Source organism: Perognathus longimembris, chromosome 25 (genome assembly GCF_023159225.1).
Source record: "Perognathus longimembris pacificus isolate PPM17 chromosome 25, ASM2315922v1, whole genome shotgun sequence".
Lineage (NCBI taxonomy): Eukaryota > Metazoa > Chordata > Mammalia > Rodentia > Heteromyidae > Perognathus > Perognathus longimembris.
This window is the reverse complement of record NC_063185.1, coordinates 17666329-17685555: the sequence shown is the minus strand read 5'-3', so window position 1 is coordinate 17685555 and position 19227 is coordinate 17666329. Positions and strand designations below refer to the sequence as shown.

Genomic DNA, 19227 nt, shown 5'->3' with positions numbered 1-19227 from the left:
CTTCTCTCTCGCTGTAATTTTCACTCTATGCCTAAATCACAAAATAAATGTCTCAAAGTGAAGCTTTTATTACTCTTTCCCTGTGAAACATGCAAGTATTAGAACGCTTCTGTTTTGTTTTAAAGATGAGTTTATTACGCTCGAAGCCCATCAGTGATTTGTGTTAAATGTGTCAAAAGAGATGGAGACGAAGAGATAAGATGATGGATTAGACTCTGGCAATTTTGAGTTTATAGTGACAAATTTAATCTCTCTCTGTGGACAGTATGTCTTTTTCTGTCTGACAGATTTTTTTCCCCTGTAAAAAGACAATGAAACTTTTGAGTTGTAGGTAAATGAAATGACATAGTTGAACCTGAATGGAACTCTTAGAAACATCCATTGCTGATTTAAGGATGTTACTTACCTGTGGCTTCCGGAAAAATTGTCATGAGCACTAGTTTAAAGGGAAAACATAAAATGCCGATGTGTGGAGGTGGAACCAGCCCATAAGAAGAACGGGAACTGACTATGGGAGGTGAAATTGCCTTTTAGAGGTAAAGGAGTTTTACAGAGTAATCATTGGGTCGATTCTAATACTGTTCAACATGTATTAGGTGAAATGGAGAGATATGAAGTGTATGGGTAGATGGATGATTTAGAATGGTAAATGGATGAAGGAGCAGATTCCACCCTCTGTTTCTCCTCCTCATTAAAAATAATCCACCAGTATATATGGATGCAAACATAACATAAAACACAACATAACCCAAGCGCTAATGACTCATGCCTATAATCTCAGCAACTCGCGAGTTGAGATGGGACTAAAGGATTATAGTTCAGTGCTAGACAGGGCAGAAAAGTCCGAGTCACCACCCCTAATCAACTGGCAAAAAGCAGGGCCAGGGCATTGCTCAAGCGGTAAAACAAAACAAAACAAAAACAAACCTAGCTGCGAGAAAACTGAGCAAGGACATACAAGGCAGTGCATTCAGATCTCAGTACTGCCAAAACATTATATAACATAGATTTCCATCAAAAATGAACTTAAAGTGCCTGTGACCACAGGATTATTTGTACATATTTCTACGTTACATCTACATGACATCTCCATACACATATATAGTAAAACACCTCCGTACCCGTTATTTCTGGTGATCGTTAACATGGTGAATTACAGATCACCTTTTAAAATTGTATCAATGCTAAAGTGACGCTATAGTGTGGGATTGTATAGTATGAAACTTACCTTAATGTTAATAAACATGAGCTGTATTGACAACCATAACGATGAAGTACTATGGGTAGTCTACTTTAAAGTCACTGAAAAAATGAGAATTTTCTTCGGTCCCAATTAGGATCTTCGTGTCTGAGGAGGTAGACCTCAGGAATATAGTAGGGGAAGCTGGAACGGGGCCCATCCTTGCTATACACTTGTAAAGAACTTGGCCGAAGTGTATCCACACCCTAAGGGCTTTAGGATAATGGAGAACTGAAGAATATCTAAGCAACAAAGCATTCAGACACCGTGGGACTGCTCCTGGCTGCTGGGTACCGCCAGAGAAAAGCAAACACATGATTTAAAGGCAGAATTTATAATTAAAAAGGAAGCAGAGTGGAAAGATCTGGAAAAGCCACAGCTTGGCCGAGTTGTTTTTTTTTAAAGCTTCTTAGGGAAAGAATGCAGTGTATGGTCCAGTGGCCCTTGTTTGTTAAGGAGATTAGTGCAACTACCAGGGAGGCAGGTGCTCCTCACTGACACAATGGGAGATGGTCCCTGAGGCCTGTCAGAGATCCACAACTGCCCTTTCTACCCCAGATCCCCAGGCCAGAAGGGCACAATGGTGGTGGGAGAAGGAACTCATGACTCCACACACGGTCAGCACCCAGGACTCTACTTTTTTATTTTTTAACTGTTATTATAAAGGTGATGCACAGTTATCCAAGTCAGGTGATGAGTTCACTTGCTTTTGGACAGTGTCACCCCTTCCCTCCCTCTCTCCCCGTTTTCCCTCCCATCCCCACCCACACGCTGTATCATGCCCAGTGAGTCCCACCGCTGCATTTCTTCACCCTCTGGCCCACCATTTCTGCGCTTCCCCCGCTTCCTCGCCCCCACATCGATAAACGTGCATACGAGACAAAAGATAGAGGAAACAAGAACAGCCACAAAGGGGAAACAAAAGCACAGCTCTCGTTTCCATTCCTTGGGGTTCATTGTGATGAACAGCATCTTATGGGGTCATGTTGACATAACTGTGCAGGCTCTGTGGCCCTGTCCCGTGGCCTCATGGTATGACGTCTAATGAAGTTTCGTCCGCCCTCCGGAGTGGACCCCACTCTGGCTCACGTCAGATAGGAGGACGTCACCAGCCAGCGCCTCTCTACTGGCAAGAAGCCACCCAAGCCGGTAGGCTCTAGGGACCTACAGATGTCTAGCTTCAAACTGGAATGGCAGACCAGGCCTTTTCTGAGGAGAAACTGTCTTCCAACCCCAGGCAGTGGACACTGTAGAAAATAACTGGCCTGTATTTGTCAAAAATGTCAATATCACCAAAGGCAAAGATGAAGGAACTATTTCAAACCAGGACTACTAAAGAGACAGAATAAACAGAAGCAGCTTGGATCATGCCCTGGAGGAAATAATAATAATAATAATTCAGTAAAGATGTTGTTTTATCAACATTAGCAAATTTGGGCAAAATTGGAATGTGGACTATAGATTCTATTTTTTAAAGCTGTATGAACTATGACGTTTTCTGAAATTGAGAAACAATCTGTGGGCACTTGGAAATACTGTCTGTAGAAACTAAGTATTAAAATATCAAGGAGATGCATGCAGTCTATAATATCTAAGATGTATGTAGTATATAATATCTAACCTCAGAGAAGAAAAACAGGATAATCCAAACTAATCTTAGCATCTTCTCCAGGGAGGAAAAAACACCAATTGTAATACATACGTATAGGTGGTAAAGTGAGGTAACTGTCTAACAGAAGTGAACCTAACGAAAGCTTTGCAGTTCTTCGTGCTTCTTACAGTTTCTTCTGTAACTCTGGAACTACTTCAAAGCGAAAGTCAAGAAAAACAGGGTTCTCTCTTCCAGTGGAACAAATAAACCACAAGACAAAGCAGAGAAACTCCGAAAGAACAAAGTACCAAGGAGAGTTATGCTCTAGTGAGTTCTGAATCTCATTACACCGCTTTTAAACATCACAAGGCTGAGCTGTCCAAGGAGTCATAAATATATCAAAGGAAGAAAACTAAAGGCCCAAGAGGAGAGATGTTATCATGGCCCACGTGAAAGCTGGAATGTGTTAACCCTTGGCAAAGGATTCAGATTTTTAATAAGTGAAGCTCAATCTACTTTCCAATTCATAGAGGAAAAAAAGTGGAGCTACATTCTTCCCTCGTGAGTGACCAACATACAGTTCAGAGATAGACAAGTAAGCATACCTAAAAGTAAACACCCATGCATTCACACAAAAGAAGAGAAAGAGATCGAAGAATAAATTTTCTAACCTAAGGGTTAAAACTAAAAACACATGACAACACCATTGGGGGAAAATCAAAGTTGTTCTCGCACAGGAAGTAAAGGTGGGGAGATTTTATAAAATCTCAAAAATGAAATTAAAGACAAATTTAAAAATTAGATAAGAATATACTAATTATGGACGACAAACATCTAAAGTTTTAAAAGACCATCATTTGTAATAGAAAAATAGCCACTTGATATAAAAGTGAATTTTACCAAAGAAATAATAACAATGACCTACCAACTTCTCACAATACGTTCAGACATTACAGAAGTCACACAAATACAATTTAAATATTGATCTGCATAATCATTGAACTGGTATTTTATAAAAATGAATGAATAATATTATGTTCAGAAGAGCATTGTAAAATCACTGATGTGAGAATAAAGTGGCACAAATGCCCTTGGGTAATCTTTAACAATATGTAGGAAGACCTTCCAATTTTTCTCTCACTTTGTTGTTTAAATATTAGTTCCATCAAACCTGAAGTAAAATAGCAATGCTTGGAAAAGATCAAATGTCTAGTTAGATGTGAATGGAAATGCATGAGAAGATCCTACATATATAGCATTGAAAGATTAAAACATTCAAATAAAACGTTAATGGAGATTGAAAGGTATGGAAACTGACCATGGCCAATGAAAGCTTACGTCACAATCTCTCTCTCCCCTTCCCACTCTCTCCTCTTTATATACAGTCATATATTAGCGTAATTATGAGACACAGCTCAGACAAAAATAGAGATGTGTATAAATGTGCATAAGTACATGTTTACTACATGGATAAATCATTAAAATTCCAGTGTTTACTGGATAGGGGGATTCTGAGTCTGTTACATTCATTTCTTTCTATGATTTCAGATCTTTCCAATTATATGTCCTAAAATGACAATTATCAGACAACTTGAAATTACATATGGTCTTCAAGCCCAGCCTTAAACTGACGTGCACACTGCTGGTGACTATTCTGCAGAACAGGGAAACAAACAGGATGGGATACAGAGTCCAATATACAAAAAAAAAAAAAATTAAGCAGCATTTCCATAGGGCAGTGAGAAATATTGTTTTCATATTTTGATCAAGCTTTGATCTTATCTGACATAAAAAATAATGACTATCTACTAAAAGAGTCTAAGACTCTCAAAGATACGTTGCAATAGGACTAGACAGGAATTAAGAGATAACTAGATAAGTGAATGTGCCACACATAAGCAGTTTTTATAACCTACCGTTGCTTGAGGCATCTCTGCCTTTCCTTAAATCCCTAATGTGGTAAGCAGTAAATACGTAATTTATGAAGCCAAACAGACCAGGATACAAATTATAGTACTGGATTCAAATCCCATTTCTTGCTTTTTGACCATGTGTGGTCGAAACAAGCCAGTCTGTTACTCGGCTGAGTCAACCAATTCTCCTGCGGTTTTCTCAGGTAGAAGTGTACCTCCATTTGGATTCCTGGTGAAGAATGAACAGGGCTATGCACATAGAGCACTTGCATAGTGCTGGCCCTATTAGTACATGATAATAGTATTCATTTAATAATAAAATATAGTGTTATTATGGACTCAAGTTACAGGAGACTCGGCAGAGCACGGTGTACTCAGGATCTGTTTAATGGAAGCCCTTTATGCAACTATTTGGAAAAAAAACCCTAAGATGCCATGATTTATGTATCAGACTCCAAGTGTCTGGAAAATTATTTCCCACCCACGTTTGATTATGCATTAAGTCACAAAATATTTATAATGTTAATTTATACATTAATTGGGTTTTAATACACACAAACAGGTTGTAAGAGCTGCCTCAAATGTTTTGACACATTAACAGCTATCAGGCATAGTCTCACACTAAATTTTAATTTTGCAAATATTTAATCTGTCAAACGCCACCAAACCCGTTAGTGTATTAGACTTCCAATCGTGTTAGTGTATTAGACTTCCAATCGTACCGCCTTAAACTAGATGATTAAGATACTATTAAATAAACAGAGAATCAAATTGTTACTTTGTGGAGACTCTGTCTAATAGGCCCAGAGTTATAGTAAATGTCATTTACTCCCTCCATCTAAACTTGGGGAAAAATTAGGAAGCCAATGGCGCACGTTTGATTTTTTCACACATTAGCACATTTTAATTAAATCTCTCGGAGTCTATAATAATATATGTGGGTCTAATTAACTAACTCATCAAGCTTGTAAGTGGACCACCGAGCAAAATATCTGAACTTGAGCAAAGCAAGATCATTAAAGGGGAAAATCTGCCAAACTTAGTATGACTATAAAAAAGGAAGGAGACTGGACTTTCCAGATCCACTCTGAGGTCTGGCTTTCTAGAAATCAGCCTTGCTTTGGAGAAGCACGGGTTTCACAGGGGTTGGAGAAGCCAGGCGCACAGTGACTGGTCTCTCAGTGTGGTCAGGGTAAGCTAAAGCTCAAGACAAACTGGGCTGAAACACGAGGACGGTACAAGCCGACGACGGAGACGCTGGCAGCGAGTGCCAATGGCTGCTGTCCGTCTGTAAGCCATTCGCTCCTTTCTTCCACTACTGACTGTGAGCGTTGGTACGCCGAGCACGGCATTTAGCAATGGCCCATGACCCAATGTCCCCCCAAAATCTGAGACTGCAGGCCCGGCACGAAGCAAGCAGTCCTGAGAAATGATGGTGGGTGATGAAACAACAAGTGGGCCTCCTACAATCATGAAGCTCTCGGTTCGATTCCCCAGCACCACATATATGGAAAACGGCCAGAAGGGGCGCTGTGGCTCAGGTGGCAGAGTGCTAGCCTTGAGCGGGAAGAAGCCAGGGATGGTGCTCAGGCCCTGAGTCCAAGCCCAGGACTGGCAAAAAAGAAAAAGAGTCTATCTAACTCGTCCTATCATCGATAGCAATGATAGTCTCGGTGATTCGATTTTATCAAACCCATGAATTAGAAAATAAGAAGGATCCAAGGGAAGAGTAAAGCATGCCCCCCCTCCCCCATATTCGTTTTCACCTCCGGGGGCTGGGAATCTGATCTGACTGACATCGGGGGTCATTGCTGATGATGCAATCAGTGCAAATGATGTCACACTGGGGGGGGGGACCTGTGTGGTGGTGAGGATGGCAGGCTCAAGGCGGAGGGTGGAGTGACCCGCCATCAGCCAGGGGCGGCTGAAGGACGGACGGCTGGAAATGACCTGAAGCTAGGCCGGAGCACAGAGGAGCTCCAAGCAGGCTTCCGAGGGAGCAAGGCCGGGCCGGACCCTGGCTCTGGGGACTCGGGGCGCTGTGATGGGCACCCCGCATCCGTGTGACAGTCAATACGAGGCGTCTAAAGCCACGTTGCCTGTGGCGATGCAGCCGTGCAGCTCCGGGACCCCTGCAGGGCACACAACTGGGGTTTCCAGAGCTTTAGAGATGCTGAATGCGAGGCATCACTTGGGGAAAGAAAAAGAATGTTTTAATAACACTGTGTTAGAGAAACGAAGCGGGTTGATGTCCTACATGCGTGGCAGGTGAAAGCGTGACCTCGAGGGAGAGACATTCACCTTTCATGCACGGTAGATGCCTAGTTCCACAAAAGCCCATTCTTTTCAATAACACTCCAACACGACATCAAGATCACGTTCCCACCCCCCCAGCCCCCATTCTAGCTTCTTTGCACCACGCCCCGCATCTGGATATCGTTTTTGAAAACTCCCTTACATGGCTGCCCACCTGACTCCAGCCTTTCTTAGGAGCTGACCGGTCTACACACACACACACACACACACACACACACACACACACCCCTGCCTCCTGCCCCACCTGCTTGGTAACACCCCATCTGCTACCCTCCAGGACCTTATTTGCTCCCTGTCCTGTCAATCACAGGGCCCCTCCCATTATCAGGGGAACAGAACTTTAGTATTTCCTTTCTGACTACTCAGCCAGACAGGAAACTCAGGGGGGATGGGGTACATATCAGACACGTCAGACATGACTGTGGGACAAGAATGTGGAGGGAAACGCAGACAACTTGAAAAGGACAACTTAAATGTTTGGCTTTCCTTTGATGTACCACAGAGGTGGCAGGCGAGTTTGAAGATTAAATCTACTCTGACTTCCTTCTACCTGGCTAAAGATTTCCACTCAGGGTTGACGGAGCAGAAGGTGAAGGTAAACCCAGTGTGTGTATTACATGGTGTGGCTCCATCATGAACCCAGCTCAGTAGATGTTGGTACTGCAAAACAGAATGGGAGGTCTGCGAGTCTCTGCCAGCCTTGGTCAGGCCTTTATCTGAAGGGTTTAGGGAAAGCTAAGCTTCCTGGGGAATGGACCTGGAAAGTCTTGGAACACAGCTGTGTTAAGAATAGATTCTCAAACCTTTATAACCACACAAAGCTCCTCCCCTGTAACTCCCCAAACTCCATACCTGACCATTAGCTTAAATTCTATTGGTAGATATTTTGTCATTTCAAAAGTGTTCTATAAAACCTGAGTACGTCCTACCTACTCAGGAGGCTGGGATTTGAGGATCAAGGTCTGAAGCTAGCTCAGACAGAAAAGTCCACAAGACTCTTATCTTCAGTTAACCAACAAAAAGAAAAAAAAAGATGGAAAAGATGGAAGTGGAGATGTAGCTCAAGCAAAAGAATGCCATTCTTGAAGCTAAGTGAGAGAATGAAGCTTTGTGTTCAAGCCCCAGGACACACACACACACACACACACAATTAGATTCTCCAGGTGTGCTACTAGACCAGCACATACTTACGGACTTTCCAGCCTTGTAAAGGTGGAGCTGGGGTTTGATCAATGGTAGAACGCTGGCCTAGCACGTGTGAAGCCATGGGTTTGACCCCTAATACCACAGTGGGGAAGCAAATGAATAGACAAGAACTTGGAAAAAGAAAGAAGGATAAAGAAAGGACGTCCTTATTTTCCTGTAGGATAACCAATAATACAAAAAAATAAATAAGATAGGGGCTTTCCAACTGAGAAAGGGGCATGGGGGCTTCTCACAAACTTGTGTTTCTGGAGATCGAACTATATGAGTCTGCAACTTCTATCGGCCGAGGCAAATCCCCATAAGACTCCAATAAGTAGATTTATTTCCATGTGAATGCTCACAATAAAAATAGAATCAATTCCTATTTATCTTTCTTTGGTGCCCAACCAGGTAATATAGCCCCAACTGAAGGCTAGAAATTTGTGAACACATTTTTATATTTTATCTTGGGTGGTAGATATTACAGAGGATGACTGCTGCCTTCTTTTTTTTTTTTTTCTGAACCCCATGTCAGGTGAATGGAAGCGAACTTCTCTAGCTTAGGGCTAAGGTAAGCAATTCCATGCATGGCCTCGCTCCGGAGAGTGGCACTGCGTCATTTCCCTAGAGGAAGAGAGGTTTAACTCCACAGACAAGTCACTGGGAAATGAACTCACAAGAACCTGGGAGAACACAATGGCCGTGAGCCCTGCCTGGACAAGTGGGTGAATTAAAGAAGGAAAACCATGAGATGTATCATTGTGACTTGGGTACTGGATTCAAAAATCAATGCCCAATAAGAGAAAAAAAAACAGTGCCATAATGTCCGTAAATGTGTCAGTGACCTTCTTTTTAGAAAGCAGGATGAGGCGTTAGCAGTCTCTGAATGTACTTGAGGCCTAGCTATAATCAATAGGGCTCTCTCCGTGCAACACCCAATCTCCAGATGCTGGTGACAGAAAAGAAGAGTCGCTCTCACTGATTGTTTCCTCTGGGCCAGGGAGTGGACTAAGGGCTAAGTTGGCATTCTCTAGCTCGATCTGCATAACAACCACCCTGGAGTTCGTTCTCACTCCAGTTACTTAGATGAAGAAAGCACTCGGATGAGAGACTATACAATTACTGATTAATCCATGGAGCAGGTAAGTGCTGGTGGCTCACGCCCGTAATGCTAGCCACACAGGAGGGGGAGATCTGAGGATCATGGTTCAAAGCCAGCCTGGGCAGGAAAGTCCTTGAGGCTCTGATCTCCGAAGAACAACCCAAAAGAGCAGAAGCGGAGCTGTGAGCCCAGAGCATCAGCCTTGAGCAAAGCAGCTGAGAGATGAGCCCACGCCCCAATATGGGCGTGCACACACGTGTGTGTGTGTGTGTGTGTGTGTGTGTGTGTGTGTGTGTGTGTGTGTGTGTGTGTGTGTGTGTGCGCACACACACACGAAAATTTAAAAACATGAACTAAATGACAAGAACCCATATATGACCACTGGCTCCCATGCCTTTAAACCCTGGTTGTAGAAGCGTGCGTCACTGTGAGTCCAGTAGAACTCATCGGCCCAAGCCTGCTCTCCATTCTCTAAAAGAATCCTTGCCTAACATTACAGACTCAAACATCAAAGCCCAAGGACTCCCCTGGAGAGCTGTCTAATCTTCATTTTAGTATTTCGGTAGTGATTTGATTGCCTGCCTCGCGATCTTTCTTAATTCTGTTAGGATTCCCTCTTGCGAGAGACAGACATAGCCTAAGTGGTCCTAGCCCGGCTAGTGGGGCAGTAGATCAATCACAAGCCATTAGGAGAGGGATGGGGGGGAAGGAATGGACACAGGCTGTGCGTGCCTGCTGAGAGAGAGGGGGGGGGTGGAGAATCCTTCTCCACCTGTCCCATGTCTTCAGGGTCAGGTCCTTCCTGAAATGTCGGAACTCCTCCCACCATCCTCCATACCCCACAGAATTCTCCTGAAACGTTCTATCTAGAGAGGCTCCATGTCTACCAGCCAACTCCGCAGCCTCTATGGCCTCCCGCCGGTCAGTGTTCACCACAGGGAGGGGTGCCAACCACCAGGTTCCCTGAATTCCTAACTCACTCCTACTAGAAGACAATGGGTCATCCAGGCCTCAATTTACACCTGCGTCTCCTCTGCCCCGCCCCTCCCTCCCTCCTCTGCTCGGAGAACCAGATGCAGGAAAATGGCGCAGTTTGAGCTGTGGGAGTGAATTAACTTGGTTTAGCAGCAGGAATGCCTGTGTTGGTCTATTTTATGAGGTAGGTTCACTCTCAGGCTGGATAGCACATGCACACTATATTAAAAGAATAGCTCAACTCTCTTCTGAAATAGGAGTATGACAGTAGTACACAAAAGCTGTGTCGTATCTGCCTTCATCTAAACCTTGTTGTTTCTCATGAGTATTCAAAGCCTTACAAGCAGATTGGACTTTAAAGTAAAGCTGGCCAGGAGCAGTAGCTCACAACAATAGCCCCAGCTATAGGAGAGACAGAAATTGGGTGGATCATAGTTTCAGGTCAATTCAGGCCAAAGATTCTATCTCAAGATACACACCAGCAATTCCAGGTATCGACAGGAGGTATAGATGAGAGGCCTGGCTGCAATCCCAGGCAGACCCTGGACAAAACTAAAGATCCTTTCTGGGGAAAAAAAAAATAATAATAATAAAGCAAAAAAAGAGGCTGGAGGCATGACTCAAGTGGTAGATCATTGGTTTAGCAAGCTGGAGGGCCTGAGTTCAAACCCTAGAATGGCCAAAAAGGAAATTAAAAACATAAGTAAGTGCCCCAGGCAGTTTCCCAGATCACCGTGATTATTGATACGAGCTGAAACAATAGAATTCCTACTAAAACTAGCCGCAGAAAGAACAGTACTCGAGGGACTGCCCAGCCCCAACAGCAATACAACATCTACAGGAATGGGCAAGTTACAAGCATTGGACAAATTTTAATTAGTAGCTAAACCCCGAACACAAATAGTATGATTAAGAACTACATATATTTGTACATTTTTAAATATGCTTTGCCTTCAGCTATGAATAAGGAATAGTCCCTGGAATAAGGACGGGCATAACTAATTAAGATATTCTCCACATATTTATTCTTTGAAGACACTGATTTCAGAGCATTTCTTCTTTTTTCCCCTCCCCCCCTCTTCTTAATCCATTTAACCATGCAACACATGAATGGACCGCCCCAGACCCTAATCACATCTGAATCTAAGATAAGGCACACTCAATTTCAAATTGAAACAAAATCTGTGTCTATCTGTATTCCAAATATAGTCACCAGTAGAGTCCTAAGGCTTTGATCTGCTACTTGCAAATTATCAAAACATCTTTAATATGCAAATTGAGATAGGAGCTTATAAGGTCATTTGGAGAAAGTTTTTGGTTTTTTTTTTTTTTAATCCCTCTTATAAGAATAATTGGAAAGTCTATGGGGGCTCTGAAGATCATGATTTTAAATATAGCTCTACTACTAACAAAAACCTGCTAGCTTATCCCTAGTCATGTTCCAAAATAAAACTGAGATGTTAAATAGATCAATTTCAGTTCAAAAGCTGCTTTGGCCACCTCTCCATCCATCTTCCTGACCAGATATGGGAAGTGATGGGAAGCTATCCATCATTCCAAAGTCGTTTATCTTGTCAACAAGCCAGGATGGCTCAAAGGCTGGAGAGCTGGCTCCTTTCAGAGCTCATCTCCAATGGCTAACAGACACCCCCCAAGAGCCCTGCTGTGAAAAGGGACAGGCCTGGTCCAGCAAACACCTCCAGGATTAACGTTGAGGATATTTGTTAAAAGGAGGGGTACAGGTAAAAGTGAGAATTCTATTCCATTCCCAGCAAGGTGCTGAATTGGAAACTCCCTTGTTTGGAGTGCTGGGGTTTGTGGACACATAACCCTCTGTATATCTGGCCAAGACTTTCTTCTTGTGTTTTCAATGGAGGAAAGGGTCTTCATGAAGTCTGATTATTATGCAAAGCGTCAAGGGCTTCATCACTTCATAAAATTACTATGCGGCACCGATCTTCAGGTGTATTAAAGGCATCCTGCATTCCCAAGCGGGGACCGCGCCTGTCACATTAGCACAAGAAGATTTGGGTTTTTTCTTATTGTTGTTTTAAATTTCTAAGAACCAGAGGCGTTCTGTCTCTGACGGGTGTGCACTTGGTGCTTGCACACTTCCTGTCATTTCACATTTGAAGGTTGTTGCCTCTTGACCTATTCGTACTATGGATGACCAATGGAAAAGCTCAAATGCAGGGTAAGATACTAGACATGACTGACGTAAAAAGAAAAGGGCTCCGTGGCTCCCTCCCTCGTCATCTCCCTCTCCCTCTCACTTCCTCAGAATTTTAAAGAGTCAGTAACAAGCTGTCAGGTTTCAGTTGTTGATTTGGGGGACTCAGACTTTTGTTCATTTGCTTTTGGGTGGTACTGGGGTTTGAACTCAGAACCTTGCATCATGACTACCCCCAGACTTACAGTGGTTCCCAATCAAAGCCCCAAGCAATGGACAGTTAGAAAAGTGAACCTGCCTTCCCAGAGCCAAGAGCATGCCATGCTACCAGATAAGTGTTGAGAAGCCATTGGCTTGAGGGATGCTAATTCCAATCACATCTACTCATTTCACCTCACAAAAAGCGAAATCCTGGGGCTGGGGATATAGCCTAGTGGCAAGAGTGCCTGCCTCGGATACACGAGGCCCTAGGTTCGATTCCCCAGCACCACATATACAGAAAACGGCCAGAAGCGGCGCTGTGGCTCAAGTGGCGGAGTGCTAGCCTTGAGCGGGAAGAAGCCAGGGACAGTGCTCAGGCCCTGAGTCCAAGGCCCAGGACTGGCCAAAAAAAAAAAAAGCGAAATCCTAATGGTAACCCTTTCTCTTGGCATGACGTTGCTGTTCAGGAATGACAGGAATACGGATTCCAGGTTATTTTTCCCTCTGCCTTCAGGAGAATTCTCAGACATTAGTGATCTCTCAGCCATCCCCAGGGTTCTCATGAACTCTCCTCTTATTGAGAAGAGCTGAGCCACAATTTCTAATTCGGTGCCACTCCAGGCAGCCCCAGTGAGAAACAGAAATTGACCTTCTCCAACCAAAAGAACCAGCTGAAGCCATTTGTGTCTCTCACATCAAAGCGGAGAGGATAAATCTTTCCAATCAGGCTCAAAAAGAGTAAGGAGGAAGAGAGAGGTTTGAAGAGATCTATTTCCATCTGCTTTTAATAGTGAGAAAATTCTGGTCTTAGAAAAGCAGTCTCTAGCCCAGAAATGCAAAAAAAAAAAAATGTGTATTTTGTAGAAAGGTGACAAATATTACCATTCAAAGGCACAGTTCTTTTAGAAAAGAGAAACTGGGAGTTTTCAAGCATTAGGGAGAGGAAAATGACCCAACAAGATTCACGCTGAGAGAGAGGCATGAAGAAAGGCAGAAAAATAATTAAGAGAGAATACTGAATCCTCACCCTTTAATACTACCAAAAGCTCATTGTTGCTAGAGAGTTTGGAATACAAACCCCTTTTTAGCAAGAATAATTTGATATAATAGCAAAAAAGAAAAAAGAAAAAAAAAACCACCAAACCCACACAATCATGTGCAATTTTGCTAACCCTGAGTTTCCTTTGCTCAAGGCTGATGCTCTACCGCTTGGAGTCACAGCACCACTTTCAGTTTCCTGGTGGTTCATTGGAGATAAGAGTCTCATGGACTTACCTGCCTGGGCTGGCTTTGAACTGTGATCCTCAGATCTCAGCCTCCTGAGTAGCTAGGATGACAGGCGTGAGCCACCAGTGCCTAGCTAACTCAATAGCTTTACAATTTTTTCTATTAGCTTATATTAACTATACAGAAATTGAACTCATTGTGTGTGTGTGTGTGTGTGTGTGTGTGTGTGCACGCACGCGCACATACGGGTACAAGCACTGCTCCTGGGATTTGAACTTAGACCTGGGCACTATCCCTTAGCTTTTTCTCTCAAGGCTGGCACCCGGTCACAACGTGGAGGTGAGGCCTGCGGACCTCCTGCCCAGCCTGGCTTGGCACTGTGCTCCTCGGGTCTCAGCCTCACGAGGAGCTGGGACGGCACGCATGGGCTGCTGGTGCTGGCCTCGGGGTGGCTTTCTCAGAACAGTTCCCTACATGGCACCCCAAGACCCCTCCACCGCGATGCTCGGCAGGGTCGCTGGCACCTCGGGAAGCTCTCAGCGAGTTTTAGTCCGCCAAGCTCAATAGCCGGCTTTCCTCCCTTCCCCATGAAGACCGAGAGACCTCCATTTTCTTTGTAACAGAATCCTGTGGAAAGTCAAGCATCTGTTTGTCTTGCTGATATTTTTCATTAGGTGCAGTGAAAACAGAGGAAAGAAGGATGAAGGATGTTAGCATCTCAGGCAGGATGCTAGGACTGAAGGGAAGATGTCAGTTAGGTCAGCACAGAGGTCGCTCGTGACCCGCCTGCGAGCAGGACTCTTCCTCCACAGTGCTCTCCGTCCCCTTGCTCACCCTCCCTGCTTCCTCCTGAGCTGGGGTCACCTCTCCTGTTACCCCCGGCTGTTGACTGTGAATGCCCGGCAGCAAGATCTCTTGGGAGCTGAATTCACACTCAGTGCCATGGGCCTTGCTAAGCCACTGAAGAAAAACAGCTGAGTCCTTAGGATACTGACCTGTCAATCACAGGAAGGCCCTCCCCAGACGCGAGCCAGCCCCGCCCAAAAGCCCTGCGAGCCTCTTCAATGGAACTTGGCAATGGAGCACTATTCTTTGTGTGTGTGTGCACGTATGCACGTGGGTGTCCTCATGAAGCACCCCGTGTGGGGCTCAGACAGGATACTAAAAAGTCCTTCATGTCTAGGGAGTATTTTCTCCCGTCAAACTATCTGTGCAAATGAAAACAATTAAGCAGCCAGGCACTGGGGGCTCACGCCTGTAATGCTAACTACGCACGCAGGAGGCAGCGGTCTGAGGACCTGTGGTTTGAAGCGGGCTCAGGCAGGAAAGTCCATGGGACACTAACCTCCCATGAACCACAAAAAGCCAGAAATGGGAGCTGTGGCTCAAGTGGTAGAGTGCTAGTCTTGAGCACTAAAGCTCAAGAAAAGCACACAGGCCCGGTGTCCAAGACTCAGGACTGGCACCAAAAGGAAAGACAGAATACAATTAAACAAGGAGGACCATGTCACTGACTTAAGGGATGTCTCCGAGTATGGGTCTAGAAGTACCCGCTTCTGCTGGGAGCTTGTCTACAATGGAGATGGCCAGACGGGGTGGCACAAGCCTGTGGTCTCAGTTGCTGGGGAGTATGGAGATTCGGGGAAACGTTACTCCATCTCAACCCACAAGCTAGGTGTGGTGGTGTCATCCTATCATCCCAGCTCCGTGTGAAGCCTTTGGCAGATTCTTGGGTCTTACACTCAAGTACCAATACACAAACCCAGACCATGGGTTTTTTCAACCTTCTAGAAGACTGTGAGGTATAATGGGACCGAAGAATTGATGCCTTGGGAAAAGTACAGCAGACCAAGCGTGATGCTGGTCTGGAGACTAGATGCAAAACCTGGCGCCTTGGTACGGTGTTACCCACCAACACTGTCCTTGGGATGACATTCACCACCCAGGGTGGCTGCAGAAAAAAACAACAAACCTGTAATGACAGAAGGAATAAAGTGCACGGTGCAACCAGCGCTCAATAAACACCGGTGGTTATTTGGGGGAGGGGGGGGTGGATGGGATGGAGTGACCATCCTGGAGTCACTGGGCCAAAGCACTAGTTATTTTAGGGAGGGGGCCTTGCTTGCTGCCCAGGGTGCACCTCTGAGCTGCTGTCCCCCGATTTTAGGCTTCCCATGGTAGCTGGGATAACAGGCACTCCCCACCACACCTGAGATGGAATCTCACAGTCTTTCTGCCCAGGCTATCCGGGTACCGTAGTCCTCTCAATCTCAGCCTCCTGTGCAGCCAGAAGGGCAGCCAGCCATGCGGCTGGTGGAGGAGAAGGGGTCCTGTGCCCAGGCTGGCACTGAACCATGATCCTCCCAATCTCAGCCTTCCAAGTAGCTTTGCTTTTAGGCATGAGCCACTAGAGCTCAGCCATCCGTGGTTATTGAATGATTCGGGGGCCATAAAATACAGAGACTAGAAACAGAGAAAGGCCTTGAGACTCAGAGGATGGAAAAATTCCAATACGATATGACTAAGCAATGAGAGAAGCCAGCAAACAAATTCAGTGCTAACACATTCATTTGTTTCAGTGTTATACAATTTCCATTTCCCCCCCCCACCAACCCCCAGTCCAGAAGAATGATAATTGTCTATATAACACTTGATCCTGTGCTTTCCTTCCCTCACCAGGATAAAAGAAGAACCAGGGAAGACTGATAAATCTTTATATGTTTATGAACGTGTCACTAACTTTTATATTTTATAAACCATACCCAGGTACCACAGCTGCCTTGTTTCAGCAGCATTATTGACATTAAGCATACTACATTTTCAGGGAAAATAAGGCGGGCATGTTTTTATACAAAACAGCTTAGAGGAGAAGAGAGCCACACTGTTTCGGATCTGCTCAGGGGAAACAAAAACAAACAAACAAAACAAAACAGCAAATTCGATCAATTGGGCAGCTGGCAACCATGCTTTTTTTTTTTCTTTTCTTTTTTCCACTACAAGGAAACAACTGAAAGCATCAAATGTCAGCCCTGACGGCTGTAGTCTCTCATTTTTCCACCTGACATAATGAGTTTAAGGACTTCAAGGCTGCTGCCCAGAAGTGCTAGTGGGGCCTGCGTAATTGGTTTGGAAGAGAGAAGAAAATGAACAAAAGGAAGACACGAACAGGGATTCATTTTTATTCTCAAGCTATCCGTGTGGCACTTAGTCATTCCTGGTGGAATTCTGTAAGTCGGATCTCTGTTCTTCGGGCTGGTGAGAGATCTCCAAGGGTGTGTTAGTCCTCCATTACATATGGCGCCCTAAGGGGGAAGAGCTGAGGGGGCCCGCAGCGATACCTGCACAGGTGACCCCTGCCCAGCACCTGTTGAATGCCTCGTGCTATTTCTTGCTTCCTCCCAACCGAAAAGAAAGATTCCGATTATACTGAATTGTATCTATTGACGTTTTCGTCTGCTACTTCGCAATACCAGGCATGGAACTGGTGATCTGTACGGACGTAAGGGGACATCATCGAGTTGCAGAATGCAAAAATAAACACGGTTGTGCCACTACCCGCTGCACTCAAGCGAGGTCATTTGCACACGCGCGCTCTGGCCAGCAATCAATACTCAGATCCACAGTGGTTGAGGGGGAGGCAGATTCAGGAGTGTGGGGTGAGGTGGATGGGGGGGGGGAACTAATGACAAACTTAACCTAGGGAAAAGCAGGTGAGGGTCCAGTGTCCAGGCTCCGGTGCCCATCAAGGCTTCAGGTGCCCCCCCGTGGGCCCCGCCTCTCCTCTCTGCCCATCCTGGGCAGTGCTCTCGGTCCTCAGCAGGAACCCACGTGTTCATACCAACTGCTCCCACTCGAAAGCAATGGCTGTTTTCAATGGTTTGAGACCAGGCACTCCTCTATGTCAATAGCTCCATTTCTGTGGCACCCAACCACCAAATTACATGGCACGGCAGAGATGGGAGAGGAGACCCAGACACACCATTCTACTGCCCTCTGCAGCCAAGTGAGCACTGCACACTCCTGGGCACCCGGGATTTATAATAGGGAGAATAATGCCCCTCCCCCAATATGGCCACAAGCTACTCTCTAGAATATGTCAACAACAATATTACCCTAAAAAATACTGTAGGCTATCCTGAATGGCCCAAAGGAAAAGAAGGACGTTAGAAGTGGAGGCAGAAGAAGATAGAACATCCTAAGCCCAAGAAAAAAACAGAGGCTACAGGCTCAAGAATGTAGATTCAAAGAGATGGAAGATGGAAACAGGCCCAAACTGGAATCTGCCAGAATTATGACTAGGTGGGAAGCAGACCTCCACCCCCTCCACCCCCTCCACCCCCTCCACCCCCTCCACCCCCTACCCTGGGTCCTACCAACATCTTGACTTACCTTGCAAAACTAAAGTAAGCAAACTTCTGACCCCTCGAAACAGCAACCTGATCAACGGTCACTGCTTCAAGCCATGGATGTATACTAATATTCATTTTACCGTAATTAGAAAACAAATATTAGACTTGCTCAATTAATCTAGGAATAGGACATTTTTGCAATGCTAGTGAGCCTTCTTTTGATTCATCCATCGAATAAGTGTTTTGGAAGGAGCTCACGCACTGATCTGGTACATGGTGGTAGAGTTTACAAGGCCTGAACTCACAGTTATAAACAAACTGCGCATCTCTCCCATGAGTTGGGTCTAGTTGGGGGACAGAAATATTAAACATTTATATAAATTCATATGCAACAGCAGGCTGTGTGCATGAAATGTGGTGCAGTGTTTGCTGCCAAGTCTACACTAATAGAGGTCTCAGTGCAAGAGCAGGCCACTGAAGACCTTCTAGAAGCATCGGCATTCCAGCTGAGATGGCAGTGTGGGTAGGAGGGACGTGGGGTGTGGAGCTTTGAGCACAGAGAAGCCAGGAAAAACCTTGAAGCCAGGGGTACTGAGGAGCACAGGACACGCTAACAGTGCAGTGACAGAAGGGAGCTGGAGAGAAAGGTCGTGGCTGCACCAGGAGGTTTTGTATCCGGGCTAAGGAGTTTCTACACAGCGAAGAGAAACATGTATCGTGCTTCAAAAGGAAAAGAATAAAGCCAAGCGCCAGAGGCTCATGTCTGTCATCCTAGCCGCTCAGGAGGCTGAAATCTGAAAATCATTGAAGCCAGTCTTACCAGGAAAGTCAGTGAGACTCATAGCTCTCGTTACCCAGCGTAAAGCTGACAGTAGAGTTGTGATTCAAGTGGTAGACTTGAGCTTAAAAAGCTAAAGGACAGCGGCCCAGGCCTTGAGTTCAACATACACACATACAT

The 19227-nt window shown here is 45.0% G+C and overlaps 1 protein-coding gene across 3 annotated transcripts in view; it reads right to left on the bottom strand.

The window, feature by feature from the left end:
* Positions 1-19227, bottom strand: part of Sgcd (sarcoglycan delta) — a 464814-nt gene that overhangs the window by 290747 nt on the left and 154840 nt on the right. The window lies entirely within an intron of this gene.